The sequence below is a fragment of the Stenella coeruleoalba genome (assembly GCF_951394435.1).
Source record: "Stenella coeruleoalba genome assembly, chromosome: 2".
In the NCBI taxonomy this organism is placed as follows: Eukaryota; Metazoa; Chordata; class Mammalia; order Artiodactyla; family Delphinidae; genus Stenella; species Stenella coeruleoalba.
The window spans coordinates 167,501,367-167,528,770 of NC_137147.1; the positions used below are offsets into that span (position 1 = coordinate 167,501,367).

The window sequence follows — 27,404 nt, forward strand, 5'->3', positions numbered from 1 at the left end:
GGGACGCAGAGGAAGGAAGGAGGTGGCAGAGGTGGGGCGGGCGCCCCTCTGGAGACCAACCACTGGCTCCATTGTCCTCCGCCGGCCGGCTTCGCAGACAGGCCTGAACGTGCAGGGCCACCTCCGAGTGGCCTGATATTGCCCCCACGCGGAGCCCCGGCCCCGCACGTTCCCAGGGGTGGCTGTTCCAGCCAGGTGCGCGTCCCTCCGGAGCCGCGCCCCGCGGGGCGAGCGCGGAGCCGGCGACGCCGCCCTGGGCGCGCCGGCTCCTCCTGGCGAGGCGCTGCTGAGCCGGAGGTCCAGCTGCCTTCCGCACCCTGCCCACTGTGAACCGGGCGCCTGCTCCCCATTTCTGCCCCCTGGGAAGAAATGGATAGACTTCGAGAGGAGGTGAATGAGCAAAGACACTTAGAGGGAAAAGAAAAAGGAAATAAAACCTTGCTGATGAGGCTAATCAAGGTTTTGTTTTGTTCTGTTTTAATCCTGAGGAGGGGAAACGGTAAGTGGCTCCTCAGGAAATCTACTGGCGTCCGCAAATGTCAAACCTGCCAGTCGCACATGGAAGGCTAGGGAGAGCACCTGGGGATTCCAGGTGAGGTGAATCTTGAAGGGAAGTCCTTGAATGAAATGTTACCGAGCTGAGACAGCCGAAACACTGTGTCTGCCCCTGGTGTAAATTCTTATGGAGAAAACACAGATTCTGACTCTGCTCCAATTTATGATTGGAGGGTGTGTGTGTGTTGGGGGACGGGGGGAGGGCAACAAGATGACAACACTTTGAAAGCTGTGAATAAAACGCAAGTTTCCTGGATGTTGATTTGTCTTTATCACATATAATGGGTTCTGCATAGATGGACATAGGTTGTTCTTGACTAGGTATTATTTATATCAATAGATCATGCCTTCTGTGTATTTCTCTGCTACATTTCGTTGGTAAACAAAAAGACTTTTACTCGTCTGGGAAGCTGCACATTTATTTTAAGAAGTGCAACAGTAGTTTTCATGGGCATCTTCATGAAATAAACAAATGCTTAAAGAAAGCAATTTACTTCTTTCCAAAGGAGGTTAGAGAGGTGCGTGTGCCAAAAATGCACCCCAAGTTGTTTATTTGAAAACCTCTTCGGCACTGGGAGTAAATAATGCATTTACAGTAAAAAAATAAAAGGTCAGCAAATGTTTATTTTTTTCCTGAACTTTTTTCATGAATAATATGTTACTGAGAAAAGAACAATACATACAATAAGTTTACTATTCTGAGTTCTCAAATTGAGGATAAAATTTACTCCACTCTAAAACTGAACAGATAGTTAAAAGCCTTTGATCTGGGGAATATGAAATACGTAAATTGTTCAACATAGAGCTGCAGGTATTATAAACCAGTACTTCTGGTGGAAAACTACTCTAGAAGCCCACATCTTTACAGGATTGAGTAAAAAAGGAATAGTTTTATACTTCTCAGCAAATTTTTTGAGATTTATTACAAAATGAAGTAACTTCTTTCCTGGTTATCAGTCTGCATTAATTTTATTAAATAATCTTGGAATTAAATGGTTAGGCTACTGTAATACCTAAAATACAGCAATGAAATGGAAGCAAAAATATAGTTTCCTTTGTAAAATAGTCTAGCTAAAAAGTTCAATACAGGAAATTTTTTAAAAGTCCGACAGTCTTGGAATTCGGCATGTAGCAATCAGGATTTTTTTACAGACATTTTGGCGGGGGTTGGGGGCAGGGGAGTCTGATTTCATAAAGGACATTTTTTATGCATTCCTTTAGAAATGCTGCAGTTGACTTTGTTGCCACCAGAGGGCAGAGAAACCACTAATTTCCTTCCCATTCTCTCCCAAACCTGAGATGAGTGATCCTCAATATTTTCTTTCCTATGTGCAGTATTTTTTGATATTTCAACTTAACATTCGTAAATGAGTGGCAATTTAAAACAATGAGAGTTTATTATGTTTCCCATTTTCGTTGAAATTAAATATTTATTCATTTAATATTTATATAGTACTCCCTACATGTAGACTTATACCTTGAATACATTCGTGTGGTGTGATAAGTACAGTGGAAAACCCCAAGTACTCTCTTCCGCATCACTGTTGGCAATTATTAACACGTTGTGGAATTTTCAAGAATATACTTCAAAATTATCTCTCTTGTGATTAAAAGTTCATTATATAGTGAATTTTCTTTTAGGATTGAATGTATTCTATGTATATCTGAAAAGTATTTGCCCACACTAAATAGTATACCTCAACCAATGTTTAGAGAAAAATAAGCTTAGAATAATGTTAAATTTTATAAATCTCAAATCATTTCCATATTGTTATACATTCATCTTTATATCCTGAACTGATTGAAAAACAGTTTAGTAACAATGTCAAAGGAGAAAGATGCAGTCATATCTTGTAGAATTCTAAAATTTAAATCAGGAAAAAAGGCCTAAAATATGTAGTTATATTTTGGCCTGATTATTGCTCTTAAATGTGATTTAATGCAACAAGGAAGTTCGTTACCACTATAGAGAGAGCAATAATAGTTTAGGACCCCAAGGAATTTTCACTTTTTAAACTTTCTAATATTGCCGTGTTCTGGAAACAAGTATATTTTTAGCAGATCGTTTACATTTAGTTGTTTTTCTAGTTGGATATTTTCCTATTATTTTCTGCTTTCATTAGAGTTAAAAAACTTAGTTTGAAATATTACTAATTTGTGGAGTTTGCTATAAGAGTATCTCTGTTGAGACATACTGTCACTAGTACAAAATTTCTAACTATATGCAGACATACCTGGAGCAAAAGATTAAGACAGAGGGTTAATTCAAGCAAATATCTCTATAAAACGGACATGGGCCAGATTATTAGAAAATCACAGGTTTTTAAAAATCAATGACTCTTGACTGCATACAGAAATTTTTGAAATATAAAATGTGAGAGTCTCTTTCCTTCAGAGGATAGATAGAAGTTGAAGCCTGAGGTTGGGTAAGTTTGGAATGAGACATAACTGTGATCTAGAACACTTAATTCAGAAATAAGGTTTGAAATTCATGGTTGTTTGCAGAGAGATTTGGGATTATTACAGTTAGGACAATTTGTGCATTGCTTAAGTTTGATTTTTGGAAGCAGGTTCTTATCAAGGAGAATGTGCCTGAGTAAAACAGGAATGGAAAATACTAATTTCCTCCCCACAGATTTCACCTCTGCAAGAATCACATACTTTCATGCAGAGATGTAGATACTGTGGATTCTTTTCAATAGTTTTGGTTTCAGTTTTTTGCTTCCTAAAAGGTATCTCCTATTGTAGAAACAGTATATTTATGAAGATGAATGAATTGGTCAACTGTGACCATGAGATCTAAAGCCTCGAGTTGGTTCCCCACTACATTCAGTACAGTCTCTTCACCATGGCCATTACCGTGAGGCCTCAGACTGCCTTCCCACCTCCCCCTCCCCCGCGTGTTTTTAACAGTCTAGCCAAATGAGGCTTCTTGATGTTCCCAGAGTGTGTACCAGGCGCCACCACCTCCATGCCACGCCTCCTGCCCTTCCTTCCCTAACCCATCTCCACCCATCCACCTTCTACTTTTTCTTACAAACTTATCTCCAGTGACACGGTTCACAAAAGGATGAGGTGTCTCAGAACCCTCCGAGAACTCTAGGCCTTTTTTAAGGCACTGGTTGGACTCTGCTTGGTATCGTAGGAGTTTGTTTCCTTCTCATTTCGGCATCTCTTTTTCATATATTCTTTTAGAACATATCAGGCTCTGCTGTCATTCACTTGTGAATCCCCTGTGGCATCTACCACACAGGCATGCAATAAATAGTTGTCGCACTGACTGAACCGACTGGAATTACAGTGCAAGCTGGACTGTTGACTAGACTGTCACCTTGGGAGACTTTCATACTTCTTGCTCTATTTATGACTTTCTTCCATAAGTAAGATGGCAATGAAAATACAGTGGGCTTCAGAGAACAATAGTTTGAAATGAGAGAATAGGATCCAGAGGCCTGTCATAATGGTTCTGCTGGGTGATATTTACCTTAAACCTTCTGTTAATAGATAGAACTTTCAAAAAGTTCATTCCGCCATTCTGCTGTACTTCTGGCTTCTGACTGTATTTTCAGAAACCAGAAGTACTTAATCTAATACCTTAAAGTACAGTGTGTGTATATATATGTATATGTGTGTATGTGTACATAATATGTATATATAGTGGTGGTGCTCTATTTTCAGTGGAGACGAGCACTACTAAATAAGTTTAGTTCTTTGTGAAATTACTTTTGAACTGAATTGTGCTTAGGCCGCATGCCATTAACCTGCACTGAAGGTGGCTTTAAAAATATAGTCTCCTAAAACTTGTTATGGTGGCTGTTATCGGGGGAGGTGGTATGGTGCAATGCATTGCACAGTATCTGCTCCCCAAGTAACAGAGAGAGACAGACAGACACAGAGAGAAAGATCTTGTGTCTTAATAACAGATATAGCTGGTCTTCTTCTGCACTGGTTTGTTTGCATCTTCTGGACATTATAAATAGTGACGAGAAACATTGCTTTTAAAAAATGTGGTTTTTTGAAAGCCCACATCCAACAAGTATATAAACCTTCTGGCCTGCATTTTTTGTACTGGTTTACCTGGGTCTTCATCTTATCTCTCCTACTCTCATTTAGCTTTGTCCAGCTTTTCTCCCTTAAAATCTTGTATTTGTTGTAGAGATGGGAAATAAGTAAATAAAAAGCAGTCACCATAATACCTAAGGTTGTATATTGCAAAGTTGCTTTTCTGCTTTCTTTGAATCTGACTAACTCCAGTCCTTTGCCTTCATTCTGAGCACATATTTATATTTTGCAGAGCTTTATCTCTTCCCAGTATTCCACTCTGAGAAGTCTTTCTTCGTCACTGAGGTTCACACAGGATGTCTTCCCTCACTATCCTCCAGACAATGATTCTGTTCAACTGAGGAAGTTGCTGCAGAATGACAGACTAAGTAGTAATGCTTTTACTAAGACAGTTCCTCCCACAATTTATTGTGTCATATATTGCCTGGCCAAATGAACAGAATAATATCTGAGGAGAGAATAGAATATAAAGTATTCTACATTGTATTGTAACCAGACTTTGAACCCATTGCATATTTTTTCTTTGGCTTGTTTTTATCTTGCCTTCTTTAATTAAAAAGGTGGTAAGATATGGATTGATGGTACAGATATGAGTATTTAAATAGAATTAGAGGTCTTGTCAGGAGCCTGTTAAAAACTGTAGATCTGAACATGGGGTCAGAAACGGTGTGACCTTCCTTGAAATACAGACTTGTAATCCCTTCCTCCAGAGGCCAGCCAAACACATCTAAGCAATAGTAACTCTCCTTTCCCTTCCAAATTAAAATCAGCTGTCCTCACTGTTCCTGCCTCAGGCGTTATAGTAGAAAGTGGCCAGTGATTTTGTCAAGAGAGGGTCATAGAGGCAGGGATGCAGAATGACTTCATTTTACTTTTCTGGAATCTTATGACTTAGTTCCCCTCTCTTCCTCCACCTATTATTTTTCACTCATTAACTGGAAAATTTCCCTAGAATACATATTACTCAAGGTCTCATCCTGCTTAGTTGATTGAGGCTATGAGACTATATAGAGAGACTAATGAGAATTTGCCCTGCAGATAAACTGCATAAGAATCAGAATATTTAAAAGCCAATTTTCTACATATTCTACATTTTCTACATATTCAGTTTTCTACATTTTCTACATATTGGAGTGTTCAGTGGTAGGAGAAGTCTACATAAAACTGATAAATTCTCTCTCAGCTTGCTGCTTGGTAGGTACACCCTGGTTTATTTAGATGAGGATAATGTGTTCTTTGGTCCAGTTGGAGTATGGAGCATTCAACATGCAATGATGTTTTTTAGATAGTTATAATATCCTCTGTGTTTATATGTATCTGTTTGTAGCAGTAGCTCCCAACTTTTTCTCTCTGAAACTGTAATTTGGACCCAATAAAATATTTATTTCCCTAAACCCTAAAAGGGAAGTAAGACAGGCAGAATTTATCATTTTGCAATGTGGAATTCATAAGTAATAATGATTTTCAAGATGTAAAGTAGTCCTGTAGGTGCACTTAGGGTATAGCTCATGCTAAGTCTGTATACATTAACATACATATTTGCATAATTCTCTCCAAGATACAACTTAGACTGCAGCTACCACTGACCCCATGAACCTGATTATTCAATTGGTATATTTTTGTTTGTTTGTTTAAAAGAGCCCATTGACCTTACTGCCGGCATAGCAGTATCTGACTTCTTTTGGTTGCCCCCTCCCCTTCTCCTTTTGTTATCCATTTCCTTCAATACATTGAAAAAGGATCTATGAAGAAATTACATCAGTGTAATCTGCATTGCAAAATATTCATGAAAAAGTATATATGAAGTAATTTTTGCTATACTAACTCATATTTTAAGTGCACATGGGTTCCTGATATTTAAATGAATCCTGTTCTGAACTTTTGATTAAAAGAACCTCTCAATTATTTTGCTAGGCTATAGTTTTATGTTTAAAATTAGCTCTAGTGACTACATATGCATACTTCTTTCAAGAATTATATCATCTGATATTAGCTATTTATTTATATTAAGTGAAGTATAGTTGACTGATATTAGCTATTTTAATTGTGACTTTTTAGTATTTATATTTCCTGGGAATATACACCTATAATTGCTTTTTTTTTTTTTTTTGGTAATTTAGTCCTTTTAGTAGACAATCAACTTGTCCTAACTTTATGTCACTAATTGGTAATCTACATATTTTGAATCTATTTTAGTTTCAATTATTTACAATTTTCTGTATTCCAAGAAACAAGCATTGAACTAAAAGGCATATTGCTGTGTATTTGCATTTTTGTTCTTTGGTTCTTGTTTGTTTGGAGAGGGAATAGAGAGGGTCATTTGAGTTTTTGTCACACGGCAAAAGTTTAAAGAATATTTTAACGCCTATTTGAAGGCTCTGAATGCCCCATAAAAATAAAGTTGACTTGTACGGTTAAAAAAATGCCATTTCACATGTTAGTCTGAAAGTGTTCTTGCTGTATTATAAAGATGTTGCTCAATGTTTTATTTTCATATGCTGATATAACATCATAGGATATTGTATATCTTGCATAATATATCTTATCTGTTTTATAATTTGAATTTTAAAATTTTGCATAGTTTTCTAAATGCTTAATTCTTTTATTCAAATTAAATGGATTTTATGAAAGCTTTTAGTTTGATATGAAATATGTGTAAAAATATTTCCTGTATCAGAATATTATAGTAATATTTGTAAATATGGCAAGACTTGCAAAATATTTATAAATATGTTGTGAAACAATTTTGATTGAGGCTAAATTGTCACTTATTATTTTGTACACATATATTACATGTAATTGTGTTGCTCTTAATTTTCCCAGTCGATTTATCCCACAATTGATTTATCCAGTCTTCCAGTTATTTTTCCACAATTGGTTTATCCAATATTCCATCAACAAAAAAATCAGTACTTTTTTTTTAATGGAATAGTGGCATGTTATTTTTACTCCCATTTTATTGAGATATAATTGATATACAACACAGTGTAAGTTTAAGGTGTATAGCATAATGAGTTGACTTCCATACATCATGAAATGATGACCACGGTAAGTTTGGAGAACATCCATCATCTCATATAGATACAAAATAAAAGACAAAGAAAAAAACTTTTTCCTTGTGATGAGAACTCATGATTTACTCTCTTAAGAACTTTCACATGTAATGCACAGTAATGTTAATTACGTTTATCATGTTGTATATTACATCCCTACTACTTATTTATCTTACAACTGGAATTTGTACCTTTTAACCACCTTTGTCACCATACAAAGATGTTACATTATTATTGACTATATTCCCCAAACTGTACATTTCATCCCTGTGACCCATTCATTTTGTTAACTGGAAGTTTGTACCTCTTCATTTCCCTCGCCTGTCAGTGCCGTTTTGAACATTGGTGCTGTAAATATCCTTGCATGCATCTCTTCATGTTCATATGTGGGACTTCTATTTAGAGGTAGAATTCATGGGTTATTGGGGCTGTGAACGTTCTGCTTTAAAATATAAAACCTGGGATAAGCCCTGGTAGATCTTCCGAGATAAAGTACTTCAAAGATAAAGGCGTGTGGGACCCTGATAATTATCCCTGTGCAGATATCACAGTCTTAATTACTTTAGCTTATAACAAGTCTTTATGTCTGGTGGGACAAAGCTGTCCTCCTTCTTCTTGATCTTCAGAAGTGTCTTGGCTGTTCTACAAGGCTCTTTGCTTTTCCGTATCTATTTTAGAATAAACTTTTCAGGTTTCGCTAAAAACTCCGTTGAACTTTTGATTGAAATCACATTATATCTCAGGGTCATTTGGTAAAGATTTCAATTTTTAAACAACTTGGAGATGATGTAATTTCTTTTCTACAACAGCTAAAAGCCAGAACAAGTACCACTGCGCTTCATAACAAATTGTTAATAGCGGTTTTTTGGCAAGTGACCTTTTTTCATTGAAATGATGTTGAGTGCTAGTGCTGTTTTCCTGATCACATCATGATACTAACCATACATCTAATTGTTTCTTAGGCAATACGAGGGGAAAACGATAGGTTAATTAAAATGAACAACTCAACTAAGGAAAAGAATGTTAATTCCTAACTTCTTAGAAACTACCACAAATGACAGGTGGTTGCTAGGTAAATAAACATGGAAATGACAGTTTTACAGGGTCATTCTAGTAACCTATCTCTGGACCAGCATAGCAGTATAAAGCAAGACTTTAAATTTGCTGCTTCATAAGAATCAGCTCTGACGAGAATGGTGAAATCCTCTGGATTTAGGATTCTCCTTCGTGTTTGCTCTTTAGCTAATTAATATCAATTCCATGGCCGATCTACATTGAACGAGAGTACACTTTACAAATTGCTACCATTTAAAGGTAATAGATTTATGATTTTCTTTAGACTGTAGGCATTTATAAATTAAAGGTTTATAATTTGCTTGATTTGAAATTCCTAACTTCATCTCTGTCTCAGCACAGTTTATAAGTGGCCATTGTTCTGAACTCATGCATACTGATTTGGATAGTTTTTAACCAGGAGTAAATGGACAAGCCAGGCAGGCTGTTTCATTTCTTTGTTATTTAACCTTCGTTATCTTTTTTAACATCTGTGTTCATTTCAGATATTTTTAAAAACAAGCATGATTCAAAGTCATTTGCAGATGATAGTCTCATTGTCTGGACATTGCAAAACAGCTTTCCGCAGGAAGCCAGATTTGTGCAATCTCAGTTTTGTCAAGCTGTTTTTAGAAGAGCCGTTTGTAAAATAGGCACAGCCAATAAGAAGCTGATTTTTCTGAAACCAAGACCTGATGTCTGACTTGAGACTGCCTTTCTGTATCCCCAGTTCCCTTATCCTCGCTCTGGCAGGCACCATCATTTCTAGCCTAGTTCATTTCAACAGCTTCCCACCTTCCCTCCAACATAGTCCTGCTGGAATCCCTTCTTCATTCCATGGCCTGAAAGATCTTTCTGAAATGAAGATCTGTGTCACTCCTCTGCTGAAAATACCTTCCTGTCTTCCTAAGGGTCTCGCCCTAGAGGTCAAAGCCCTCAGTAACCTGGTCCTGGCTTACCTGTCCAGGTTCAAATGCATCACTTCCTCCATTATACTCTCCCAAGTTTCCCATACTCTCTTTCCCCAAGAAACTGCACCTGCCATTCCCTCCTCTTGGAGCACCCTTTCCTCCTCTTCTTGGCTATTTGTCCTTCAGGTCTCAGCTTCATCTTGATTTTCAGCATTATTGAATCATTTCTCAGTGTTTCTCTGCCAGGTCCACGTCTGAGATGAGTACCTTGCCAAAGTGCACTCTACACCTCTTCATCCTGTCACTTACCGTCAGTGGTGTAACAGCCCTGCCTGCACTGGACTGTGAGCTGCCCAGGACAATAGGCTGTATGGGACTGATCACCACTGCATCACTAGCTCCAAATACAGGGAGCCCTCTTTGAAAATTCGTAGAATGGAGGAATCTGGTCAGTGTTCCACTTGGTATGATGGTACTACGTGTGTTCAGATTTATCACTCAGGCAAAGAGTTTTGTTTGTACCTTATTTCTACATATTTCTTTGGGCAGAATTTCTCAGTCATAATTTCTGTAACATGATACCTGAGATTTAAATGCCCATGATTAAAATGTGTAGAGAAACCAGAGACTGAGTGACTTCAGAGTAAGGGAATTTGTCACATGCGTTTGTGAAGAACTGAGAATTCATTTACAAATGGTGGTTTAAGAATGATCAAGTCACACAGTAAGCTGGGAAGGACAGAGAAAGGGATACTTTAATGATTTATAATCCAAAAACTTGAATTGTCTGGTAAAGTATTAAAATACATTCATTTGTTTCCTTGGAGAGAATTCCATAGTTACAAAAAAGATGTATGGATAAACAATGAATGAAATAGAAATTAGAGACTGAACTATGAAATTTGCATGAACAGCTTTCCAGGTATTTCAAAGCTAAAGATGCAAACTGGGAAATGTTCCCTGAAATTAGATACTTACAAGAGTTCCAGATACAAACCACTGGGCGGCCTTTGAAACATTTTTTCAGCGAAAGAGTCTTAAATGTCTCTTAATACTGCATACATCATAGCTTTTGTCAGGTCATTAATCTGTACCCAGAATGTGAGTTAACCCATTGATGTGAGCTAAGTCTTTCTGAGGTCTTGAACATGACCTACTTGCTGAAGTTTTAGTCAGAATTTTTCATATACTCAACGACTTGTATTTGTTGCTCTCCAAGCACATTTTTCTCACCTTGCCTTTTTATTTATTGCTTCTCTAGAAACACTCTCCCAAGCTCTTCCTATATTCCACATTAATTTTATGGAGTGAACATCTAATAGTGTCATCTGCTCAGTATCTCTTACCCCCTTCTTCTGGTAACAGTACCTTCTCATTATTTGGGAATGTTCAGTCTTTTAGAAACAGCACCTCACCGTCATTTAGGAATGTCATCTGTCTGACTCTATGTTGTTCACCTGGGCCTTTTATCATAATGTCATGCTTCTCCAGACAGTTCAGCATGTGTCCCAAAGGTGGATACTCATAATAACCTTTCATCTTGGACCTCAGGCCAATTAATTCTTGCCTAAATGTTATCTACACATTCTAGAAGAGAGAGGGTCTTTTTAAAAAAATTATTCTGGGGGTTGCTGCGTTGGGAAGATATACATTTAAAGCCATCTACAGATAGTCTTAGACTTTCTGATAGCATAAAGCAGAAAATTACTGTTTTTAGTTGAGATGTATTACTTGCCACTGAAAGAGTCTTGTTTTCAATTATATTGTCACAGTTTTCAATTATATTTTTATGTGAATAATTATTTGATTGAGGACTATTTCTCCTACTAGATTGTAAACTCTGTGAGCGCAGGAACCCAGTTTGTTGTACTTTTTTGTTTTCTTAGCACCTTTCAGAGTGTTTGGAATACAGAAGGTACTCGATAAGTATTTGTTAAATGAAATTTTTGAGTAAGTTCATTTGGGAGGTATCCTTTCAGTGACCGTTGAAATAATTCAGTGCTTAGACATTAGGTGAGATTTATCAGATGAGTCAGAAGTTGCGACTGCAATCGATTTTTCCCTGTTGGTTTTCTTAAGTAATTTTTTGTCCCTTTCTCATTTTACAAATTAAATTCTCTTACCTGGGTCTTATTTTTCTACTCTTTCTTCATGTTTAATTTGGTGTCTTCCTTTTATTTTCCCTGCAGTTCCTATTATTTTATTTTCCTTATGGATCTAGATATACATTCCGGGAAGTAGAAAGGAGAAAACCTTAACATGTCATAGCTTTTGTCAGCCCATTAATCTGTACCCAGGATTAAGAGGCAAAAAAGTGTTAAGCAGAAAATAGTTGATCCATGGCCAATTATTCATTTTATTTTTATTTTTTAAAAAATTTATTTATTTATGGTTGCGTTGGGTCTTCGTTGCTGCATGCGGGCTTTCTCTAGTTGAGACAAGCAGGGGCTACTCTTCGTTGCGGTGCGCGGGCTTTTCGTTGCGATGGCTTCTCTTGTTGCAGAGCACAGTCTCTAGGCACGTGGGCTTCAGTAGTTGTGGCACACGGGCTCAGTAGTTGTGGCTCGCGGGCTCTAGAGTGCAGGCTCACTAGTTGTGGCGTGCAGGCTTAGTTGCTCCACAGCATGTGGGATCTTCCCGGACCAGGGATTGAACCCGCGTCCCCTGCATTGGCAGGCAGATTCTTAACCACTGTGCCACCAGGAAAGTCCCATTTTATTTACTTAATACTTTTTTATTGGGATTTTCCAGATCATTAAAAATTTAAAAAGAAAACAAGAATGGTAAGATTATATTTCAGCATAACACCAAGCATATAGTAGCTTCTCAATTTAAACTTGGTTGACTTACTTATTGAATAAAGGCCCGCAAAATCTGTTTTACTTCTAATTTTAAAATTCATTGGCTCATTCCTCTATCTATTCACTTATTCAATAAGTAATCAATTTTTAAAAAAGTGAATGGAGGAATAAACCGATGTCTTTATTAGAAGTGAAATAGGCTTGTGTAGGTTAATTGGAAACCTAGCCATTCTATCTCACATTCTTACCTGTAAGTTGGGGACTGCCATATGTTACACATTTATGTGTGATGCATGCTTAAAATATATGACATTTCCATGATATGATTGAAATCCATTTATAAAGTTCTGTTCGCCTAGTAGTTTTCATATTAGTTCACCTGTTCCTCCAATGGGATAATTTTAGTTGGAAGATATTTTTGTCCAATCAGTTTAATTTCATAATTCACTGTTTTAGATAAAAGTAAAAAATGGTTTCTATTCTTAAGTGATGTGATCTACAGGGAAACACGGACATGGACATAGCAGGAGGCTAGTAGGAGAACTACGGCAAGGGTCTGGCAGGGGTGGGCTTGGTGGAAGGCTCTCTCAGGGAGACAGCATTTGATTGCCTTACGGTTGTTAAAGGAAGCTTCTGATGCCAGACAGCCATGGCTTGGATCCAAACCTTGGCTCACCGTTCACCAGTTGAGTGGCCTTGTACGAAAATATTAACTCCTGGAGCCTCCATTTCTTCATCTGTAATAAGGGAGCAGAATTACTTATCTGCAGTGACAAATTTCTGTTCTCTGCAGGTTTGGTGGGGTTGCCACAGAAATATAAGGAAGTGTGGAAGCAGTAGGTTGAGGGAAGACTGTAAACAAGGGGAAAAAAGTAGGGCAGAGCCAGGGAAGGAGTTCTCCGCAGAATGGTGAGCAGACTGAGGAGGCTTTCAGCACTAATTTAAGATACTAACTACCGAGGTACCCGTGTTTCCAACTGCCTGAGATAAAACCATGTCATCTTTGGTACAGTAATAATCACACACAGTGGTACTGTTGCAGGTGTAGGAAGAATTAAGGCCAGTTAGCACTTTTGATGGCCACGTGAGCCTCAGATGGCATGTAGAGGCCCCTCGAACGGGCTTCGACCTGCAGGGCTAGGTCCTGGAATACAAAGCACTGCTCTTTTTCTCAGCCCTCCCTTTCGCTCAGCCGTAGCCTAGGGGAGGCTTTGGATTTGAATAACATCATTCCAATAAAACGTACATTAAAAGAACACCCAAAGGATTTATTTTTACCAAACTCATGTTGTGTAAAGTGAGATGAAGCTCCCAGAAACAGTTTTCTTTTCTCGGCCTGGGCCGAGGACCCGAAATAAAATTCTACTGTGTCATCTACTTTGAAGCAAGAAAATAATTCCTTGACCTTATTAACATACTTGCTTCTAGGGATAAATAAACTGCTGTATAAGATCACACAACTCCCTTGGATGAGTGACCAGTTAACTTTTTTGGATTGCGACGTTCTATTTATGAAGAGACCCAAAATGCTACGTGTGTCTTAGTGAATTTATCTGAAAAGGTAAGCAATATATGTGTAAGAGCCTGACAGCTATCCTAAGATTTCATCAGTGAATGGAAGATAAGAAATGTCAAAATAAGAAATGAATAAAACCCTTTAAATATTCAGAGTTCCCTGAGCAGTTCTATTTAGCATTTTTCCACAGAACTACATGGAGGCCTTTGGTGTTTTTGTCAGGACAGCCCTACATGCATGGGCGGAAGAAGTGGACACACTCATAGTGCTATTTGAGAGCCGTGGAACAACTCCTTGTTCCTATACTACTGTCGCCTACACTAGTGTGTCAGTGGCCGTTGACTTCAGAGAGTCATGTTTTGGGTTGAGGTCATGTGTCTTGGAAACTATCAGTATTAAAAGGAGGAGCAATGGTCACCGACGGTCTTTCTGTTTGAAACCTTGTGGAACAGAGGTGGTAAAGAGACAGTGTCCAGGTTCAAACAGACCAGACAGGCAGGCCCCTGGTTAGACCAACAACAGCAAGAAGTCATTAAGAGTGTGTGTGGGCATGTGCATGCCTCTGTGTGTGTGTGTGTGTGTGTGTGTGTGTGTGTGTGTGTGTCTGTGTGTCTGTGTGTGTATGTGAAGGTGTAGGGGTTACAGAGGCAGAGATACAGGAATGCCAAAGGGGGCCTGAGAGAGAATTGCTAAAGAGAGGTGGGTGGGCTCTGAGGACCAAACCAATATACGATGTCTCTGTGCGTGTGTAGGGCATAGTGCTTAGGGCACCATTTTAATACATGTCTGCTGTTACAGTGTTCGCTCATATAATCAAAAGTGAATACAGTTTTTCAAGATACCCAGATTACACAGTTGGATTAGCCTATAAACTGGAAGAAACTGGCTTAATTATACTATGATTAATAGGAACAAGGAGTTGTTCCATCACTCTCAAACAACACCATGAATGTGTCTTATGTTATGCATTACATTGAAATTAATATGGCATGAAGTTGGTGTTGATGAAGTTTAGTTCGCAGAATTATTTATTCATTTAGCAAACATTTGTTAGATGTATTCTATGTGCCAAGCATTGTGCTGTAAAGAGATAAAAAATATAGTCCTTGCCATGTAGGGGTTACAGTGCATTATTCAAAATAGGAAGGTAAAGAGGTAATGCTCAGAAAACGTGGGGTGAGAGAAAGAGGGAGGCCCGAGGGGGAGAGGAGAAATGCGCTATGGATGAGAAAAAAAAGGACTATAGGATTTAGATTAAAGGGTCAGGGAAGGCTTCCTGGAGGAGCTGTTTCAGTCTTGCTTTGAAGTGAGAGTGAGATTTAGGAGACTGGAGAAGATAGAAATACATTCCAAACAGAGAGAATAGCCTGGAGGCAGGAAACAGCATGGTCTCTGGGAACTGCCGTGGCCTGTGGGGAGAGACCGTTGAAAGACCAAGAAAGGTCTCCTCAACCATAGAAGGGTGTTGAACTCTTTCCTAAAGGTTACAGCTGGCCAGTGACAGACTTTTGTCAGCTGAGTGACAAACTCAGATGGGCCTCTTAGGAAGGTCTCTCTAGTATCGGTGTGGAGAGCAGATAGGAAGGAACAGACCTGGAGACAGACCAGATTTAGAAACTACTGGATTAATAAGGATGAGAAGTGGTGAAGGCTTCCAGCAACAGGAGAAAGTCTAAGGTAATGCCCAAATTCCCCAGGTGCTTTGGGGGATGGAAAGATGAGTTCAGCTTTAGGCTTGTGGAGTATTGAGATGGTTATGGGGCATCCCAGGGGAGATACCAGCTCTGCCAGGTGGTGGTCTTGGACGAGATTGAGATGTTGAATCATTATATAAGTGATTGTGGAAACCAGCCAAGGAGCATGAAAAGACGAAGAGCAGAGGGTCAAGGTCAGAATCCTAGAGAGGTGGTTTCGGAAGGGTGTCTGGAGGAAGGCGCCCAGGAGGGAGAATGAGGAGAAGGTACCTGGAGAGGAAGGCTGATCTGCTGGAGGAAAAGCAGGTCATTAGAATTGGCAAGGAGGGGCATCTGGGAATTTAGTAAGACTAAAAATTTAGCTGGGGTGGATGAATGAGGGCTTGCTTTTGCCAGATTTCATAAGATAAGTGATGAAAATGTGAGAAGGTAGTAGAGTGGATGAAACTGCAGTCTTTAAAAAAAAGCATGTCTGGGAAAGAATTGATGGAGAGGAAGCAGCCATAGGGGAACCTAGTGGCAAGAGAGGGTTTTGCCAGAATGTGAGATTTGAACCTGCTTATAGGTGTGGAGAAGCAGCCAGTAGAGAGCTAGGCAGATTGAGAATGTAACTGTGCTATAAATATAGTAAACTATGTTACAAGTGTTGTCTCTGGGAAGATGATCACAGCTCTCCCAAAATGTAGCTTGACTCACGGAATCCTTTATTATATCACATGTAAGAAAATTGCTGTGGCATCTAATAAAAATTTAATTAAGGCTTGAATGAGTTCACATTTATGTAACCTGAAGTCATCAAATCCATGAAACCTCTGAAATAAAATAAAGTTTGTTGGAAAGAGAATTTTATCTTAAGAAGTAGCAGGAGGAAAAATGAATGTTTCATTTATTTTGTCAGTTTAGCCTGGGCTACAAAATGTTTGTAACATGATAACGAGGTAAATTATGTTAGAAAAAAGGACATTTAAAATAACTTGTTTAGTTTTCATGCACTTTTGATTTTAAGCCAACATCACACCCTGAAGGAAAAGGGAGTAATGACTTCATTGTTCTTTACCAATAGGTAGACCAGGAATTAAAATAATAAACTAAGGAAAGAGAGTTGTTTTTCCTTGCTGTAGTTCATTTTTATGGCTGCTTTCGAGATGAATATTTATGGTGATTAAAAAAGTGCCTGGCACATAGTAGGTACTCAGTAAATAATTGTGAACTATGAGTTTTCTAAACTTTATTTGTATTTAAGCACTCAAGGAAATAAGATCAAAATATTTTTTCATAAAATCTTTGGAGCTCTCTTCTCACTAAGAAATGGTGAACTCATAAAGAGGTATTTATTTTCTCCCAATATTGCCTTCAAGGCAGGTTAGAGTTTTATCAACAGTTGTTTTATAAAATTGTTAGAAGACTTTAAAAGGACTGATTGTTATCATCTGTAACATGATACCCGGCAAGACATTCCTGACCAGCTTGAAGTTAAAAAAATAAATAAATAAACTATCCGCGTTACGCAAGTTTGAAATTAAAAACAGGAATAAAGTTAAAACCAATAAAACCTTCTTAGCTGTAGGTTATCTTTCAGGAAAGATTATAAATTTGTTTCTCTTAGTAATTGGAACATTGCTCCATGCCTTCAGTGTGTGTATGTGTGTGGGGGGAAGGGACAGGGGAAATGAGTGAATGGGGAAGAAAGTGAAAGATGAAAAATGACATGGCTTAGGTTGGGTTCTGATAATTTAATGGTATTTGTGGATATACCATAAGGTAGTTACTTAGTAGACCAAAACAACAAAATGCAAAATTAGTGAATTTGTTTCATAAGATATGCAGAAATGCTCATGTGATTATAAATGTACCTCCATCTACAGTGATCCTTCAGCTTGTAACTGAACTTGTTAGGTCATTTATCATTGTTCGTCGATATAAGTGGCTTTGTCATATGCTTTCCTGTAAATCAGAAACACGTGTCTCTCCTTTTTGTTTTTTTTAAAATTTCTTGTTCACTTAAAACTCTTTAATATTTAACCTGACAAGATATTAGTAAAAAGTCATCAGCATAAAACCATTTAGTCTTTCTATCACTTGTATTTTGGTAAAACAAGAAGAAAAAAATAGTTATAATTCAGTGAATTTATGTCACTTTTTCTTAGTAAAACTTCCAGGCTCTAAATGCCCACTTGCGTGTCTAGAATAGGTGATGTAATGCTTTGTTAATCTATAAAATAATTAAAACAGCACAAATTTTTGATATTTTACGTATTTTTTGTTAACTTTGGCTCTGTAGTGTTTTCTAACACGTAATAATAAATACAGCATTTTAAATTTGTAATCAAGTATATTTAAATCCAAATAAAAAAGACAAATCAGCTTGTTAGCCTCCTTAACTTAATGGAGGTTTTGAAACAGTTTTGAGAAGTGTAAGCTCAAATGACCTTAAGTCAATTATTTAATCCTGTAGAGCAAAGATTGAAATATTAGACTGATATAAAACAACTCAACTCGCAGCTTCCATCACTACCAGAGGGTCCTCTGTGAGGTCTTGTCACAGTCCCTTGCCCTTTTTCTGAGTTCCTGCATATGTATTGGGCGCACCTGTTAATCTGCTGATCAGTTGTACATTTCACTTAATAATTGCTGCCTAAGTCTTGTTTCTCTGGCGTTTGCTCACCATTTTGCAAGGAGGGACGCAGGCATCCAGCCGAGTCAGTACTTGTGAACTGATTTACTTTTCTCTAACCCTGGAGGTTAAGGGACTCTATATTCTTCCGTTTTCAACAATAGCAGTTTGGAAAGAGTGAACTGCAGAGCTGACTTTGGTTTGCCCGCTGCTGGTTCTTTCTCCTGTTCTGCCTGTGGGCACTCCTGTAGTGGGCAGAGGTGTCCCCTCCCACCACGTGCTGGGTCTGGGTCACAAGTGGAACCCATGAGTGGTGCTGATTGGTAGCCAGGATGAGGGAGTCAGATATGGATCTCAACTCAGCCCCACCATTTCTTGGGCTGTCAATTGAGCACCAGCTTCATTGTTCTTCTTAGTTTCTTTCAATAATGCACCAAAGGGTTATTGGAAGATTTAAACGAATAACGTATGCAGACCACTAGCTTTTTTTTAAAGACTACTAGCTTTTGATATAACCCACAACTACAATAATAATAACAACAATAATAGCATCTAATTTAATAAAGTTAGGACTCTTATCAGCAAATGAAATCTAGCTTGTCTCTGCCTTTCTAGTCAGACTTCCTCTGCTTGCCTGGTCCACATGGCAGGACACACAGCGAGTCGCATCTTCAGGCCTCAGCCACTGTGGACCACTCCGGAAGGGCTTAGCCTGATATATTCCCAGTCTGGAGTTTAAAAGTCCTGTCAAAGGACTTCCTCGACCACCTCAGGGCCATGGCACTGTGGCCAGGAGGCCGGGTTCCGTTAAACTTTACCTTTGTATAATATGAATGGAATCACAGCGCTCCCTTGTTTAAAGCCTTCCAATGACTTTCCATTGAAGTAAGTGTACAATCCAGTCTCTTTCCCATGGCCCACAAGGCCCTGTGTGAGCAACACATCCCAAGCCCCGCTCCGCCTACCTGTTTGATCTCATCACAAACCACAGTGTTTATTATTCACTTCCTCTCATGCAGGATATGCTTCCCATGCAGGTCCTCCTGTTTCCTTTTTGTTACTCAGGTCTCAGTTCACGTGTCATCTTTTAATAGTGGTCTTGCAGACCACCCAGCAGACAGTGGCCACTCTCTGAAATTACCTTTTTATTTTTCCTCCATTAAAACATTTGTTTCTTTATCTTTTCCACATAATGTTCTCTCTGTTGCCATTAGATGGCAGGGACCTGGTCCACTGTTTGTTGCTGGATCCTTAGCTCAGGGCTTGGCACACTGCGGGTTCTCAACCACTTTTCATTTTAGGAACGATCTCTCTTCTTGCAATGCAGATGGAGCCAGACTGGGATTAGGGGCAGCTCCATTTCGGGAAGGAGAAGAGAGGATGGTTTGGGTAGGCAAACCAAAGGGCCACTACACACTTACGTGGCACTTTAACCCTAAGAAGAATTTTACCATATAATATTTCATTTAATCGTCACACCCACGTCGATATTTTCCCCTAAATTTTAAAATTGTGGTAAAATACACATGACATAAAATTTACCATCTTAACCATTTTAAGTGTACAGTCCAGGGGTATTAAATACATTTATAATGTGATCACCACCATCCATCTCCGTAATTCCTTTCATCTTGTTAAACTGAAACTCTGTACCCATTAAACATTAACTACTGATTTTCCACCCCCAGACCACCATTCTACTTTCCGTCTCTATGGTTCTGACTATCCTGAGTACTTCATATAAGTGGAATTATACAGATTTGTCTTTATCTTTTGTGACAGGCTTATTTCACTTTGCATGACTTCCTCAAGGCTCATTTGTACTGTAGCACGTGTCAGAATTCCCTTCCTTTTTAATGCTGAATAATATTCTATCATATGAAATTCCGATTTTGCATATCCGTTCACCCATGGATGGACATTTGGGCTACTTCCATGTTTTAGCTATTGTAAATAATGCTGCTATGAACTTCTTCCCAGTAAGGGAATAGAAGGTCCAGGAGATGAAGAGACTTGTCTAAGATGACACAGATAGTGAGAATAGGTAATGAAACTATGATTCCAAAGTTCAAACTTGGTCTTCTTTCTGCTGTGCCACGGACAGTTATTAGTGAACTTTCTCTCTAACCTGTTCCAATTATTTGTATAAATTTGTGTTCTTGATCATAGTCGAGAAATTATAATTTTCTTGATTTCATATATCCTTAGGTGAACTTTATCTAATTTTTACTATATTAGTATTATAAAACCAATAGCTTATACCATTTACTTTATAACCTTTTACTCAGGAGCGTAGATATTTTTTGTTCCAAGTAAGCCTTTTCCAATAAAGAGGTTTACTTATGACATCAATTAAGATTATTATTCACTAAGGATACTGATTGTCTTTGGCTTAGTATTTTTAAAAATTGGTAAAAACGTATTTATCTTTTATGTGCATTTTTTACACTGTAAATTTACTCGTTTCCTTCAGTGATTCTTCATATCCAGAATGGAGAGCAAAATGCAGACGACTCTAGAAAATACAAAAGCCTTCAATTACTCTAGGAGGTTTTTTTTTTTAACCATTAACTACATAATTCAGCTATCTACATGCTGCATTTAACGCTGGTGACAAAATTTTGTTCTCATTGTTCTGTTTTGGATTTCCAGTGTTAAGATGTATACAATCACAGCTTGTTCAAATAGCTCCACTTGAATTATACTTAATTGGAATTTATATTCACGGTCATTTTGTAATTGGGATCCTAGGATAAGTTAATATGATGTAATTGCTGATTTTTACAATCTGTTCGTTGATTAGAAAAGTGGTGACAAATGCAAACTGGATTGTGGAGATCACTAGTGAATTCTGATGACTCCTGATGTTGTAAATTTAAGCTAAATCTCCTCATAACCAGTGCTTAAGATCTGCTACCTTCAACTTAGAAACAAAGTAGAAAAGTCTAGACTCAGCTCACAGGGGCCTGAAAGATCTGGCCTGCATTTAATTCCCAGTCCCATAATTTACTAATCCTGTGATTTTGGTAACATTGCTTCACCCTCAGTTCCTTGCTTTTCTCATCTGTAAAATTGCAGTGATAGTGCTCACCTCAAGATATTTGTGAAGATTAAAATTTAAAGTATGGAACATTCTTAGAACCCAGTCTGGGGGATAGAAAGTTGCCACAAATGGTAGATGTTACAGATATTCACATAAATTAGTGTGCTCTTCCGAATGTAGACTTTGGACATATATCCATTTACTTTTTTGTCACAAGTTAAGGTTAAGTATGTATTAGTATTTTATGATAACAGCTTGAACCAGTCTGCTTCCATTTGCTTAAAAACAGTCATTCAGATCTTCAAAAAGTCTAAAATTTCATAGGGTTTGAGTAGATCAGGCCGTAGAGTTTTTTCAAAATGATTCCTGTTAGAGAGAAATAACTGAAAACAAACGCAGGAAGTTGAGATGACTTTCAGAGGTCCCAACGCTAGTCATAGAGGCAGGATCAGACCTAGAATATTCTTTCTATTATATAGTTATTAAGCTAAATTTAACACTATAACTTAGCAAGTTCACAGGTCCAAGACCGAGTTCGCTGAATAGTTAACTTTGATAATAAAGATAAACACAATTTATTGACAAATTGCACTTCATTATGCCTTGAGCAACAATATATACATTTTATTCCTTGCTCTTTCATAAAGGACCTTATCATTTATATGGCATCATAAAATTATTGAAAATAAATTACTTTGAGAAAGAGTTGCCCTATCCTCATAATATACCATATATCACATATATAATATCATATGGCTGAAGAGAATTTTGTGAGGAGCACATATAATTGGTATACAATTTCATTTTTATTTTGGTGAAGCACTGAGCATTACTTATTAGATATATACCATCCATGTCATCGCTATTATCAAAGAACTGATTATGACAGGGAAACAGATGTCAGAAAGCAATTACACTAATAACAACATGATTACTGCCACCAGTTTAATTGTAGAAACCTGCCTGGAATTCTTGCAAAGCAAATAATTTTCCTCAGCTGCATAGAATAGGCACCGATCTCTTTCCCTTTCCCCTCACAATTTAAAAGAAAATGTGCATTAAACCATTTTTGATTAGATGTACCAAATAATAACATCAGCTATCGAATCCTTCTCTAAATATCAGATCTTTTTCAAAGTAATTTAATTATTTTCCAAAGCATACTTTCACAGATGGTGGGGTTTTTTGTTGTTTTTGTTTTTTTAATGGTTTGTTTGTATTTATTTGACCAAGATTACAGTTTTTGTGTGCATTATGACAGAATATGTCATGCTCATTCTTTATTTTCTAGCTTACGTAAGTTTCTACCTTGTTTCTCAGTATTGTCTCTTTTTGTTTTTTTACCTTTTCTCACTAAATTACAGTATTTTAATATTTTGTGCTTTTCCTTATTTCTTCCAAGTTATAAAAGCAATCCCTACTATAGATATTTTAGAAAATACACAGCAGTACACAGAGGAAGAACCTTGCCCATTACTCAGTGGTCCAAAATGACCAATATTAGAATTTGTGTTTCTTTCTGTTTTTCGTTTTTTTTTAAAAAAAATCCTTATGTATCTATCCATCTATTCTGGCTCCACCACTTACTAACTGTAGACTCAGACAGTTAGACCTCTGTGCCTTACTTTTCTCATTTATAAAATGGGAATAATAACAACCCCTACCTCATAGGATGACTTTGAGGATTAAATGAATTAATTCACATAAAGTGATTAGCAGAGGGCCTGGCACATAGTAAACTCTCAACAAATGCTAGTGATTTGTATTCCACATTGCTTATTTATATCTTATTTGCCTGTACTGTTAGTGTATACATTATAAAAGAGAAACAAGATAGAAATGAAAAGGAACAAGACACCCTAATGGATGGTCTGCCGTGCTCCACATTGGAGACCACTTGCGGTAGGACATTGAAAATTTTCAGGGAGGATAAATGATAATATTTACAGATATCTTCAGATGCTACATTTACTTTGAAATTTCAGATTTGGGGTAGGACTCCACAAAGTTATTTTGAAAATTTGGTACTCTCTAAGTGTAATTTATGTCTTACTGAAAGAAGATGGGATTTAAGGCATCTTATGATGCTTTAGTTTGAAGCCTCTAAAATAACCACAGGCATTATAGCAGCAGGTTTAAACGCTGGGATTATTTTTCAGAGTGCAGCGAAATTCACCCATATCCCACCCCTGCTCCTTCATAAAAGTTTCCTGACAGTTGCAGCCCCCAATATCCTTGCTCTCTCGATTTCTCTTTTGTTCTACCTACTTGAACTTTGACCATTTAACTGCCTCATTTTTCCACCTGTGTACATCACAGCATAATGTCTTTAATAAATAACATGCAGGCTGACTTCAAGTGTACTGAAATCTAGAGCTTAGAGATGACCTTCAAAACCCAAGTTGTTAGAAGCTCTTCTCTAGGTTGAGCAAGGTGAATTTGAAGGTAGCTTAATATGTTACAAATTTAAGAGAAGGCCATAGATTGAAACTTTCAAACAGGCTTTTTTTTAAAAAAATTTTATTTATTTATGGCTGTGTTGGGTCTTCGTTTCTGTGTGAGGGCCATCTCTAGTTGCAGCAAGTGGGGGCCACTCTTCATTGCGGTGCGCAGGCCTCTCACTATCGTGGCCTCTCTTGTTGCGGAGCACAGGCTCCAGACATGCAGGCTCAGTAATTGTGGCTCATGGGCCCAGTTGCTCCGTGGCATGTGGGATCTTCCCAGACCAGGGCTCGAACCTGTCTCCCCTGCATTGGCAGGCAGATTCTCAACCACTGCGCCACCAGGGAAGCCCTCAAATAGGCTTTTAATGGATATCTTTTCAAAGTTGTGCATTCTTAATAATGTATACCATAAGTAGTGCCCTTTCTTCTTTGTTGCATAAAGTCTTTCCATCCTCTATCATGTTTACATTACCTGATACAATGTAAATAAATCTGAAGAAGTAATTTTTCCAAAGCAGTGCAGAGCTGAGGTATAAGTATATTGAGTTGTTATTAGAGAGAGAATTTTCCCAAGTAGCTTGACTTAAAAAAAGTTTTTATTCTGTATGGTATGTGCTCCTTCTTAGTAATGCTTTTTACTTATGACACTGTTTTTCTGTAAAACTCACTGAACTTTTAATGTCCATATAGTTATGTATTATTTCTGCCATGGTTTGAGGGTTTTGATTTCCCACCAATGTTGTTTTAAATCATAATAGCACAATTAACTTATTTATGAATATTGTTTGAAAATGAAACGTTCGTGTGGTAAATATGGGGGGCTGCTGCATTTTAGAGGATGAAAGTTGCATTTAAATATTTTTTTTATGTTTCACAAATTAAAACTAATGTTTTAAATTGATAGTTATTCAATACTTTATCCTCATTTTCTATATTTGCAAAATTTCTTCTGAATTTCAAAGAGTCAACTGCTGTTATGTCCAGAATGTCTCCATAAGAACTCCATCCATGGGTACTGCTAAGGACTTCTTACTAAGATATTTTCTAGGAGAGAAAAAGTTAGAAAACCAAGAAGAGGGAAACATAGGGGAAAAAGTAAATAAAGAAAAGGCAGAAAGACAACAGATTTGTATACACAGAAGACAGAGGTCCCAACATAAATTGCCTCAGTTTCTCTCTTCTAGAGTATTTTACATGATTGTGAAGAGCAAAAGCACAATTTAGGAATACATCTGATTCTTGGTGAAACAGGATTAACATCATAGCTTATTTTGTAAATTTATTCTTGAACCAATGTTTTCTACAGCTGTGGATAGAGACTTTCAGTCAAAATTACTAACTAACAAAATTACTAACATCTTGCCTTAGAAGGTGAGAGAGGAAAGGGGAATTAAACTATTTTCATGGGTGCTCGCTGAAGTCTATGCATGCCTGGCTTTGACTAACTCAGTCAAATGACCAACTACTAACTACCAACACTCACAAAGTTTATAGAAATGTGGGATTTTCTATGCTGTTTTAAGGTCATGTACAATGTCATTTATTATCTCCAAAATTCAGAGTTCCGGACATTGGAATTAGGAATATAAGCTTAGATGTGTTTTCTTTCCGTATTTTCAGAATCTAAGTATGCCAGGAAATGTCTCGCTTTGGTTTCTTCTGGTTATTTATCTCTTATGTGTGATAGGTGCTTACTGGGATATAATGCAAGTTCTTTCTTAGCAAGGTGACTGGTCCTAGACATGCTTCCCTTGGTGAGCCTTGCACTCTCAGCGTGGGGAGCAAGTTCCCTAACCCCTCTGTTTTTCACGTTCCCTGTCTATGTAAGAGGGCCCTTGCACCAGTTCCGACTCTCTCACCAGGGATGCCATAGCACAAGGCTCTCACAGGTGTCTAACAAATTGTAATAAATGCATAGGATTTATTTTTTGCCACACCTTCCTGCTTGTCAATCAGAGAGCCAAGCCCTCAGGAGAACTGACAGTAAACCGTTCTCCTCAGTAAGTAACATGAGGTTGGGAGTGGCCAAATCGATAGGACTCCATCTACGAAGCCCATTTATTTAATTCCTTCAAGTCAATTCTCTTATTTCCAAAAGATTCTGACCACGCCCCAAATTTACCAAGCTGCACTAGATTTTATGAGTCAGACCCCTCGCTTCTTGCTGGGTACCTCCAGTGTAGTCATGGCAACCGCCCTAACAAGTAAGTATAAACCTGGTGCTTGTGCCGAAGGTGAGTAATTTGGATCTGGGTAGTGGCAGGAAAGCTATTTTTAGGGCAGGAGGAGGAGAAATGGAAAGGAAAAAGCATTAATTATCTTTCTTCTTTATTTTCTTGTGATTCAATAGAAGATGAGAGGGCAAAGGGGAAATGGAGGCTTTGTGAAGTGGTTGAACCTAGAGCAAGGGCAAAAAGAAAGTTAAGTGTTACTGAATCAGCTTCTGCTTGAGTCTTTTAGCTTTTGGAGGACAGTGCTAGGGATATGAAACACTCTATTCATCTTTTCTTCATATATAATAGTTCTCTTTATAGGAGTAAACCTTACTGGGAACAGTTTTTGTCCACATAAATATAATTGAGGTTTTCGGTTGGGTCCATAATAAGCCCTGAAGGGCAGGCTTCCTTTATCTCCCCAAACTTTTTCAGACGGTCTAAAATCAGTTAGTCTTCAGGGAACCAATGTCAAAATACACTATGTGGGGAAGAGGGAAGAGGAGAGAAAATTCTCTGAGGCAACACCCTCAGGTACAGCACTGACTTGGTATCAGGTGGCCATTTGAAAAGTGTGACAAGCCTCCCCACAAAAAGAATTTATTGGTCATTTTGTTCCATTCTAGTTCAAGCCCTTACTGAAAATAATAAAATGTTTTATAGCTTCTTGTACCAAATATTTGAATATACATGCTTTCTCTTTGGCCCAAGGGTAGAGTTCAGATTATTTCAAATAGCAGATTTTCATATGTGGCAAAAATATATTCTAAGTAACCCTTATAAACATACAGAGCACACATCCCAGAAATGCAGAAGTACCGCTTTGGTCTTTGTGCAGATCTGTAGAACACATGTGGAGAATCACCCATACAAGTCGTTTTCTCAGGTGAAAAATGCCTGCCTGGTATACATTGTCTTAACTCAGTGGTTCTCAAAGTGGGGAGTATCACCATCACCTGAGAACTTGCTGGAAGTGCAGAGTCTCAGTTTTCCACCCAGGTCTCTTGGATCAGAAACACTAGGGTGGAGCCCAGCAAACTGTGGTTTAACAAGCCCTCCAGGAGATTCTGATATACACTGAATTGTGAGAATCACTGCCTAAACCGATCTTTCCTTTAGGAACCCCACTCTCATTTCCTAAGAGTCCCAAACTCAGTTTGTTTCAGCCCAGCACTAACCATAGCTAACATACTGTGTACTCTAAATTGTATCATAGACTTGCCAAGTCCTTTACATGTATTGTCATGTTCTCAGAACAACCCTGTAAACATAGAGTCTATAATTAGCTTCATGTTAATGATGAAGTAGTGGATGCTTATGGAGAGAAACTTTCCCGAGGTTACAGTTAGTGAATAGCAGGGGCTGGGATCCAGACTGTTTAACACCTAAATCTATGTACCTAACCGACAGAACTATATCTCTGATATATTTATTGAATGCAAAGC

General features: G+C 37.9%; 2 protein-coding genes across 12 annotated transcripts in view; both read left to right on the top strand.

The window, feature by feature from the left end:
• Positions 1-27,404, top strand: part of MALRD1 (MAM and LDL receptor class A domain containing 1) — a gene marked incomplete at its 5' end in the record, with an annotated part of 1,062,652 nt that overhangs the window by 894,309 nt on the left and 140,939 nt on the right. The window lies entirely within an intron of this gene.
• The window catches only part of PLXDC2 (plexin domain containing 2), a 417,308-nt gene that overhangs the window by 4,929 nt on the left and 384,975 nt on the right, over positions 1-27,404 (top strand). The window lies entirely within an intron of this gene.